The 10,618-nt window shown below is 47.1% G+C and overlaps 1 long non-coding RNA gene across 1 annotated transcript in view; it reads right to left on the bottom strand.

Annotated features, from left to right (window-relative positions):
* Positions 1-3,499: 3,499 nt before the first annotated feature.
* LOC113458227 overlaps positions 3,500-10,618 on the bottom strand; it is an 8,546-nt gene continuing 1,427 nt past the window's right edge. The window contains exons 2-3 of the long non-coding RNA XR_003378638.1: positions 9,629-9,868; positions 3,500-3,640 (exon numbers count right to left, since the gene is read on the bottom strand). This is a non-coding gene — a long non-coding RNA (uncharacterized LOC113458227). The remainder of the gene's footprint in view (positions 3,641-9,628; positions 9,869-10,618) is intronic.

Here is a 10,618-nt window from a genome sequence, read left to right as displayed (position 1 = left end):
TTGTTCTCAGAGGAAGCACGGGGGCCTCGGGGCAGGGCTGGCTGCTCATCCAGGCCAGTTTTCCACTATGTTGCATCTTCTTCATTTGAAATGGGTGGAATGTCACCACACTATGGCATCCGAGTGAACCCCAAAGATGTTGTGTTGGTCAAAGAAGCCTGCAGGAAATGGCCAGGATTAACTTTAAACCAAATCATTTTCAAACATGCTCCACCCAGTTCTATCAAGAGTGAAGTCCTGCTTGTTTACTCAGTGGGGGGGTGGGGGACGCCTTTTTCAGGCCTGCAGCTGTCAAGGAGTCCGCTGTGAGCACAATGATAAAAAGGGAAAGGGAAAGCACTCTGCAAGCAGACAGTTCTCCAGACTGACATCTTTTTGTTTTCAAATGGCGGAGTTAGGGATGGAAGCCAGAGCCTCAAATATGCTGTGTGAGTCCTCACCTTCCAGCTCTGTTCCCTCCCAGTCCTGAGTTTAGGGCTGGGTTAGCTATCACTGGCCACACAGAGAGCCTGCGCTGTTCATGCTACAGGGAGAGCTCGTTGGTAAAGTGTTTGTTTTGCAACCATGAGGAACAAGTTTGATCCCACAGAAGCCACATTTTTAAAAAAAGCCACGCTTGGTTGTGTTTCCTTGTAATCCAGCACTTGGGAGATAGAAACAGGGTCAGCCGTTCTGGGGATCTCCAGGTCAATGAGAGACCCTGCCTCAAAACAAGATGAAGTGGAGTCCCCGAGGAATCCATATACACATACACTTGTGCGTAAACACACACACACACACATACACACACACACACACACACACACACACACACTTGAATACAAAGGAATCATGGGCAGGCAAGATGGCTCAGTGGGTAAAGGTGTTTTCCACCAAGCCCGACCTGAGTTCAGTCCTTAGGCCCCACATGGTAGAAGAAGAGAACCAACTCTTGAAAGTTGTTCTCTGACCTCCGCATGTGCATACACACAATAAAAAAAATAGAAAGGAAAGAACAGGAACCCCTAGGCCATTTTGTTTTATGTTTTGTCATCCTGGGAATCAAGCCACTGGACAATACTCTCAGCCCCTGACTGGCATTTCTGTATTAGCTCCTTCTGTTTGAGAAAGCTGAGAGCATCTCCTCGGGTGAGCTTTCCCCAGTTTGCATGACGTAAACACTCATGCACACATGCACGCGCATGGGCTGTCCTACTAGTTAGTCACAGTGAATTGTAATTTTCTCTTCATCTCCGTACTGGTTTGTGGGGCCTGATGTGCTTTGGGCAAGAGGCTGCGGCGGGAGAGAGCTCTTCCCATTACAGTGGCTTCATGCCCTGTCACTTGCAGAAAAGAAAAAAAGAATTTGGGCTTATGTCAGGCAGTCCAAGAAAGGGACTACAGCTTGTGTGGGCATATGTCACCTATTTCAGGAATGGGACATCTGAGTCACTATTTAAACTAAACACAGGTATTCCCAGTAGCTCTCTGCTGAGTAATGTCACTGAAGGACCCGTGCCCCTGGCTCACTGTCTGAGGGCCCCAGGGAAGAAACTAAGAGGGCCGGACTGGGAGGAAAAGAACACAGACGCTTAGGTTGGCACCTCCCAACCGACATCATGGTAAAGACATTGTGTAGATGTTCTGTGGTAAAGTCCAGTTTCAAATTCTGATCCAAAGTCAGATGTGGTGATGTATGCCTATAATCCCAGCACTTGGCAAGAGGAGGCATCAAGAGTTAAGGCTAGCTTCAGTGAGGCTGGGCTACATGAGACAAAGTCCTCATAGCAGAACATTCTACTCTTTCATATATAGGACAGCTCATTTATCTAGTTTCATAGTCTATAAAATGATACAATGATTCACAAATGACAAGGCCATTATCAAATGACAGATGGTGACCAGTCAACAACGAGTGTGTATGTAGGAGACGTTTAGCAAAGGTGTGTGCTGCTGCTGACGTTGTTCTCTTAATTATCATTCATTATCCTCTCTCTCTCTCTCTCTCTCTCTCTCTCTCTCTCTCTCTCTCTCTCTCTCTCTCGTGTGTCTGTGTATTTTCACCTGTGTGTATTGACATGTTTCTGCCACAGTGAATTTTTAAGAATGTCCTCTCCTTCCACGATGTGGGTCCTGAAGATTAAACTCACTCATGTCACTAGACTTGGCAGGAAGTGCCCTGACCTTTGGAGCCATCTCTCAGGCCCCTGGAATTCATTCTTGAGTTGTCTTCTGTACCGGCTGTATTTTCCAGACCCTGGATCCGCATTTGGGAAGACGAGGACTAATTCTTTCGCCTTTGAAATTCTCCAAGAATGGGAAGGTGTGTAGAGAGTTGTCAGCAAACCCCCACCTGCTCCTGGAACCTCACCCTAACCGTGATTCAATGTCTTTGCAGGTCCAGACATTTGACCCACACAGTAGTCATCGTGCAAAGACAGAGATAAGAGGCAAGGGGAGAAGCCAGCACTGAAGATGCTGAAGTCTCAGCAGCGGGCAGGACAGAAAGTGGACGTGGAGAAGTGGAAGAAGATGTGAACTGAAGATTCCAGAGGAGTCAGAGGAGTGAGGTGTGGGGCTCAGAGAGGTCTGCATGAAAGCGTGTCTGCAGGTGTGGCAGGTCAATCTCACTCACTCTAGTTCACCAGTGAGTCATTGCTGAGGACCTGTGCCATGCGGGCACTGGGCTCCAGGCTGCAGCAACCATGGAGAGTGTGACGCGGTTCCATGGGAAACAGGTCAGGGAGAGCTTCTTACATGGTTCCATATGGCACCAGGAGTCAGGGCCAATCACAAGAACCCAGAGGCTATTGAGGAAAGAATGGGAGGCAGTGATATCCCAGCCAGACCTGGAGGCCAAATAGAGGACTCAATTTGGCCAGAGGAGAAAGAACTACAACAAGAGAGGGGCCCTTGGAAGATCCAGGGATGCTTGGCTTAACTGGGGGAGTTGAAGTTTCCAGAAGCCTGTGGCACAGTGGGATCAAGCAGTAGCTTTTTGGAGCCTTCTTTCTGCAGGTGACATATACTCAGCACCCAGCCAGGCAAAGAAGAGGAAAGTAAGAAATGTCCCAGAGATGACAACAGAAAACAAAGCAAAGCAAAACAAAACAACCCCCCCCCCCAAAAAAAACCCACAGGAATGAATAGCTTCACTATGACAGGTTTGGTGCCAGCTAGCTCTAGCTTCAGTATCTTGTTTGCAACTTTGGGCCAATAAAGGAGGAAGCTGAGCCTTTGATTTGGCTGTCCCCTTGGCAGACTGGCCGCTAATAGATCAGATTATGTTCCAAAGGTTAATGGTATGACCTCATTGCTGGCACTGCCTCTGGAGCCAGGAATGCCCAGACTCAGACTCTGTGGCAGGAATATCCAAGTTCTCCTGGGTCTGGGTCTCTCTCAGGCTCTGCGGGTGTTAGAACAGGTCAATGGAGTGGTGCCTGCTGGGCCCAGCGCAGTAGCTGGCAAAGGACAACACGTACCAAGTGTCCACCCTTGAAAGTGAAAACACACACCCCATCTGTATACATCCTCTGTCCTCTCTCGAGTAGTTGGAGAACATGGCACATCGTGATGAAAAGAACGCTGAGTTTGTGGCATGGCTCTCTCTCTGCGTACACAGTCCCCCAGCTGGAGATCCATCAAGTGGTTCGGAACCTGTCTGTGTGGGTCATGAGGTTCGGAAGATGTGGGCAAAAAAAAAAGCACAGTTGTGAGTCTGTATGCTCTGTGTAAGGCAGTGCTTCTCAACCTTCCCAACTCTGCAACCCTTTATACAGTTCCTCATGGTGTGGTGACCCGCCGACCATAAAATTATTTTCATTGTTACTTTATAACTGTAATTTTGCTACTGTGAATCATAATGGAAATGTCTGTGTTCTCCAATGGTCTTAGGTGACCCCTTTGAAAGGGTTATCTGACCCCTAAATGCGTCACAACTCACAGGTTGAGAGCCCCTGGCTTAAAGGGTTCCAGATGCCCAACGTCTCCAATTCAGGAAGGCTTTTATGTCCCTATGACACTAACTCCAGGCTGCAGACACCATCAAGGTATGTCCTAGGGAAGTCAGGGCCAGGAAAGTCCCTGCTACCAACTCTCTGCTTGTACAGGGAGCCAAAGAGGCCACAGTTGGCACTTGCTACCAGGGTGGGGTTCCCTGGGGTCAAAGTCAGAGAAGGGCGGAAATACGGGGCGCAGGACTGGGAGGGTCCCACGATGAGACTAACTGCTTATTGTCTCTAGTATGTGCCAGGCACTGAGCCAGATGACTTATATACATTAAACAATTTAGCTCCAGGACAACCTGGGACAGGGGCATTCTGTTATCTTCATTACACAAGTTCTGATGGGCTTGGCGATGGGCCTTTGTGCCCATGGTGCCAGTGCAGGTTCTCCCATTGCTTAGGTCTCCCTTAAACCATCACCTTCTCAAGCAGGACTTCTGGATACTGTTTTGAGCCTAGCTCCCCCTTAGCCTTTCACTTTGCACTATGTTTTTGTGGTCTTCTAATCTTCACATATATGCCATGGCATGAGAGCACCACATACATATACCACACACACACATATGCACAGGTTGAAAAAAAAAAGCAAAAGAACAATATCCTCTCCTGTTGCCACTCTTCTTAGATATACTATGAGAAATGAGGCTTTTCGAGGAGCCACTGGATGACTCGTCATCTCAAGCCTAAGGCTATGAAGTGAGATTGGGACTCACTTCAGCCAATTTCCTATTTCGTAACTTTCACCACGGCAGGTGTTTGAAGAGGGCTCATTGTAGCTGGGGAGAAAGTCCTTGAAACCTGTTCCTTAGTTGTAGAATGCACACATATCACATCTGCTCCTTTGTTGGAGAAAAATATATTTTGTCTACACAGGCATCTGATTTTTATTTTTTAAATAAAGAGGGTTTCATGGATCCTTGGACAGTCTTAGACTCACTGTGTAGCTGAGGCTGGTCTCCATTTCTGATCCTCCTGCCCCTATTTCCCCAGTCCTGGGATTACAGGCATGCACCCTCATGCTTGGCTCAAAAGCACCAAACTTGTGAGGCAGACACAGCCACAGCTCAAATCATACCAACCATGTAAATACTATACCTACACCACTTCTCTGCTCTGCATGCTACCCTTCCTCCTCCTTCCCCACCCGAGTCCTAATAATCACCATGGGCCATGAGTCATGTCACTAACACTGACACATAGTAGATCCTTGGTCACAATTGCTCCCTGTGTTTCTCCATCTCTCTAAGGTGTTGCCAGAGTCACACACTCTCTCCAACTAGAGCTTTGGGATGGAGGACCCCTTCTGCTGATTCTGATAGCCTATCGTCCTTCCCTGCCTTGGGCATTAGCCCAGCAAACTTTGAAAGGAGACATTTCTCTCCTGAACATGCACGTATCCAAACCCAGACTTGGAGCTCCTGGGAGAGGTGGAGTCCACCTCATGCTCCAAGGCCTTGCCATCCTTACCCTCCAAATGTCGTGAACTCTAGATCTGGCATTGGTCCTAGAAGATCTGCTATCAACAACGATCATGCTTGAAGGGATGTGTCCGACCCTTTGATAACAGGTCAAATGATGTCATCTACAAAGTTCATGCCTGATAACAACCAGGAAAAGAAAATCACAAAAGAAGCTAGTAATATTTTCAGTAAGTTTTGTGCTGGGCTGGATTCAGAGCTGTCCTTGGCTGCCTGAGGTCCGTGTGGATGGACATAACTGATAGAACTCTTTGAAGACAAGACACAATGGCTCTAGAGCAGTGGTTCTCAACCTTCCTCATGCTGTGACCCTTTAATACAGTTCTTCATGCTGTGGTGACCCCCAACCATAAAATCATTTTCGTTGCTACTTCATAACAGTAATTTTGCTACTGTTATGAAATGTAGTGATGTAAATATGTTTTCGCAATGGTCTTAGTATCTAATATGCAGGATACATGATTATGTGATCCCTGTGAAAGATTCCTTGGACCATCAAAGTGTTTCACCCACAGGCTGAGAACCGCTGAGATAGCGCAAGCTAAGCAAGAGAGCAGCACTAAAATGTGAATCAGCTTGGCTCTGAACCGGACTCTCTGTAGACCTTTGCCTTGTAGACCAAGCCTAGACTCCACCTCTATAATACTGCATTCCCTGCCCAGAGCATGGCCTGAGCCCATGTGGCTAGAACCGGAGTTAGTCACAATGTTAACAAAGGCTGACTTAGGGGCAATGTGGGTCAAGGGTCATACTAGGAAAGCAGACCCCTTAGGGTACCCAGCGTATTGGAGCCATAAGGTGGGAGATCTTCCCTGAGGTTCTCAGCGGACAGCAAGCAGGAGGAACTGTAGGACAGCCTGGGCAGCTGAAACTGGCCTTACTAACACAGTGTCCATATTGACAGCTCTAGGAAGGAAAGATCCAGCCTTAGGCATCCCCAGCTCGCCTGGGCTCACTGGTGACCAGACAAAAGGAGAAGCAGCAGTGAGATTTCAATTTCCTGTTTCCTCACCGTTGTGTGGAGTGTCTTTTCCCTTCACATTTGGGGTTCACAGCAGCATCCAGGGCCTACCATCTGGCCCCGTGCCAACTCACAAAACTCCAGTTCACTCCGGTGGGGGCAGGGTTAGACTTTTGTCAGGCTTTCTACGGTTGGGTCAAACTACTCAGGAGATCTGTGCCCACAATCTGCCAAGGCTTCGTTTTGCAAAACTGCCCTCTCTGCAGAAAGTACAACCTCAGTGACTGTCACCAAGAGTCACTGAGGAGAACAAGGAGAGCCTTCACTCCAGACACGCAGATGTGGACCCGGGAGCCCCTCTCTAAAAAGGCTGCAAATGGTTTTTTCTCTATGACAGAAAAAGTCTTGAATGAGCATTTGGGTTTTCGAATCAGATATGCAAATAAGCTAATAACAATTTTTAAAATGCAAAACAATCTTCAGTGATTTTGGCAAAGCCTGTGATTTGTGAGTTCCTGCTTCCAGGAGGAAACAGATTTACAAGGTAGAAGGAAGTGGGGATGCTGACTCTCAGGCCTATTTTCATTTTCCACTGAAGTCCTGTTTCCTTTGACTTCGTATACACAAGGAAAGGCCAGTCCTGTTATTGCAGATAACCTGGGTCCTCAGGGGTACATTAATTTATCTAAATAGGTCTCTAATAAACCACTCAGCGTTCCCAAAATATTGCTCCCCGGCTAGTAACGAGGATAATAGTAGGTAACGCTTTATTGAGCAGCTGTTACACAACACTTACTAAGCACTCGGCACACAGCAGGACTGTGAGGTGTAGCTCAGCATGCCCTGGATGGAGAAAAGGCATGCCACTGGCTGCCTAGACCTGCCCCCACGCTAGACTCTTACTGCTGAAGAAAAGACAATCATCAGGATGACAAGGGGGTCGTGTGAATGTGTGTGCATCCAGTATTATTTCTGGTTTTGTTACCAAGGGCAAAAACTAGACTACAGTCACATATAGGAACAGATGAAAATGTTACTGAAAAGTTTCTGTACCCCAATAAGCCTCTCCGCCAACGTGATAATCTGAATCAGACCAAATTAGAAAAAAGCCTAGGTTTAATGGATACCAATGCTCATGGATGGCTTTCTAGCCCCCCACTTCCCAGAGAGGAGCCGTGGAAGGAAGACTGGAAAACCATGTGTTTGTTCTCTGGGGTGCAGTTTAAATACCCTGTGGGAGTACTCTTGAGCATCTCTGGGGAGGGGTCATTGTTTGGCAGACTTTCTCAGGGGTGGAGTCTGGACTGTGGCAACTCCCAGGGGAAGGGACTTGGGAAGGAACTTCCACCTGAACATTCCAGACTCTGGCTACATGGATGCCAGGGACTGGGGTGACACCTCCACCCAGTTACATTGTTTCCCAATTCTGGAATATTGTATAGTCATGAAAATCAAGCTTGTTAGGGGTCTGGGATTGGATTTCCAAAATTGTTAAGAAAGTCAGGATGGAGTCAGGCAGTTATGGTGTATGCCTTTAATCCTAGTACTCGGGAAACAGAGGCAAGTGGATCTCTGTGATTTCGAAGCCAACCTGGTCTTCAGAGTGAGTTCCAGGACAATCAGGACAGAGAAACCCTGTCTCGAAAAACAAAAGAAAACAAGCAAACAAAAAAGTCAGGATGGAGCTAGGGATACAGCTCAATTGAGGGTGTTTATTTATCATGCACCAAGTCCTGGGTTTGGCCTCTGGCTCTGCATAAACTGGGCATGACGACACATGCCTATAATCTCAGCACTCTGGAGATGTAGGCAGAAAGACCAGAAGTCACAATACTGGGGGCTGGAGAGATGGCTCAGCGGTTAAGAGCATTGCCTGCTCTTCCAAAGGTCCTGAGTTCAATTCCCAGCAACCACATGGTGGCTCACAACCATCTGTAATAAGGTCTGGTGCCCTCTTCTGGCCTGCAGGAATACATGCAGACAGAATATTGTATACATAATAAATAAATAAATATTTAAAAAAAAAAGAAGTCACAATACTGTCTCAAAAACAACAGAACACAAACAAGCAAACAAAGCCGCAAACCAATACCAACCATTGGTGCAGCAGGCCAGGTGCATTGGCACACACCTTTACTGCCAGGATTTGGGAGGTGGAGTCAGATGCATCTCTTTCTCTACAGTGAGTTCCAGAATTGTCAGGGCTATGTAGAAAGACTATCTCAAAAAACAAACAAGCAAGCAAGCAAACAGCAAAGTCATAGATACAGCAGAGGAGGTATAGTGGAAAGAATAGCTGTTATTCTAAATAATAGCAAAACTACCACTCAAGAAGGCATGAAAAAAAAACACTTTTTAAAATGACTGGAAGTCTAATGTATCTATGAGTATGTGCTTAAAGCTCCACACCCATCCACTTCTCCTATGGTTGTGGTGCTGTGCAGGGTACATTCTCTGGTTGTGTTGCTGTGCAGGGTACATTCTCTGGTTGTGTTGCTGTGCAGGGTACAGTCTCTGGTTGTGTTGCTGTGCAGGGTATATTTTAGTTGCCACTATGGCTGTCAGAGACACACTGTATGTCTGGCTCTGGCAGGAAGCCCTGCTGTCAGAAGGCCAGACTGACGGAGTGGGGTCAAAGCAGAAGCAGAGGAAAAAGGACTCTTACACAACAGGCTACACAATACATACTGTTTATGTGAATGAGAAATTAGGTCAGTTACTAGTAGTGAAAATATTAGAAAAAAAAAGCCAGGGATTTAGATACTTCTGAACACCCCTGTGAAATAGCCGCTCCTTCCCATTTTATAAATAAGGGTATTGACCATTGGCTCTTCAAGGCCACTTGATAAATCAAGGCTGTCTGATTCCAGGGTTTAAATTCTTTTCCTGAAAGCACAACACACAGTCATGGTAAGAAAACAAAACAAAATAAAACCTCAGCTAGTCTACTGAAGTTCAATGGTGCTCATATAACCCCTGAGCACCAGAAACTGCTGTTAAAACTGGAGCAAGCAGCCCCACAGCCCTTTCTCTGTGTGTGTACACCCACTTACCCTATGGCAGTATCAATCTGCTGTTGAGGTTTGGGGGTCACCTGCACTCTTAAAGGAAGCCATGTTTCCATGCTTGCTTATTCTAAAAGGTGGAAGATCCTAGACAGGAAATAAGGTTGGCCTTAGGGAGGAAGAGGCGGGCCCAGGACCTACCTTTGTTCTGTCCAGTGTGGTTCTTACGGAGGGAACCACTGAGACCACCAGCTCACCACAGTGCAATGATGAGGCCACTAGCCTCTGAAGGAACAAGCCCCAGGTCAGCTGTAGACGAACCACGTCTTCACACAGAGGTCAGAGAAGACTGCTCTGGGCAGTCTGAGGCTCATAGTGCCTGTGGTGGCCACACAGTGTCTTAGCTGTATGTTTCAATAAACACCAACCTCTTCTGTGCTACTGCAGGGTGGAAAGACAGACAGACAGACAGACAGACAGGATCCCCTCTAGAAAATGAAAACACAACCCGACACAACCTCTGGCACACAATAAAATCAGTCCTATGAGGAAATTTATAGCTTTAATTGCCCACCTTAAAAAAAACCTATCTCAGGGAGGCCGAGGCAGGCAGAGCTCTGTGAATTCTAGGCCAGCCTTTTCTACATAGTGAATTCTAGGACAACCAAAGATATACAGAGATACCCTGTGTTTAAAAAACAAATAATAACAAGAAACAACAAAGTCTAAGAGCTCAAATAATTGGCTTTCCCACAATTCAAAAATTCTGGTGGCCCACTAGCCTTGTCACAGTTACAGTCTCATTGCTGCGGGAGACCATCTGAAAGTGGCTTAGGATGGAGGTACCTCCCTCTTCCTCTGAGATGACAACAGTGATATAGTCCTGTCCTAGCAACTGTGAAGCATCTAGAGGGTCCCTAAGATGCTCCCGTGATTAAGAAAGAAGGGACTTGGTATTTCTCTCTGCCCAGATTGTCTCCGCACAGAGAAGAAAATGGGCCTCTGCCCTAGGAACAGCAGAAGAAGGCCATCTATTCAGGGGTTGGGGGGCAGCTTCAAAGGACCCAGCCTTTGTTTAGAAATGGCAGCAAGGCCGGGCGATGGTGGCGCACGCCTTTAATCCCAGCACTCGGGAGGCAGAGGCAGGCGGATCTCTGTAAGTTCGAGACCAGCCTGGTCTACAGAGCTAGT

The sequence above is a fragment of the Microtus ochrogaster genome, unplaced genomic scaffold (genome assembly GCF_000317375.1).
Source record: "Microtus ochrogaster isolate Prairie Vole_2 unplaced genomic scaffold, MicOch1.0 UNK10, whole genome shotgun sequence".
NCBI lineage: Eukaryota > Metazoa > Chordata > Mammalia > Rodentia > Cricetidae > Microtus > Microtus ochrogaster.
This window is presented reverse-complemented; position numbering and strand designations above follow the sequence as displayed.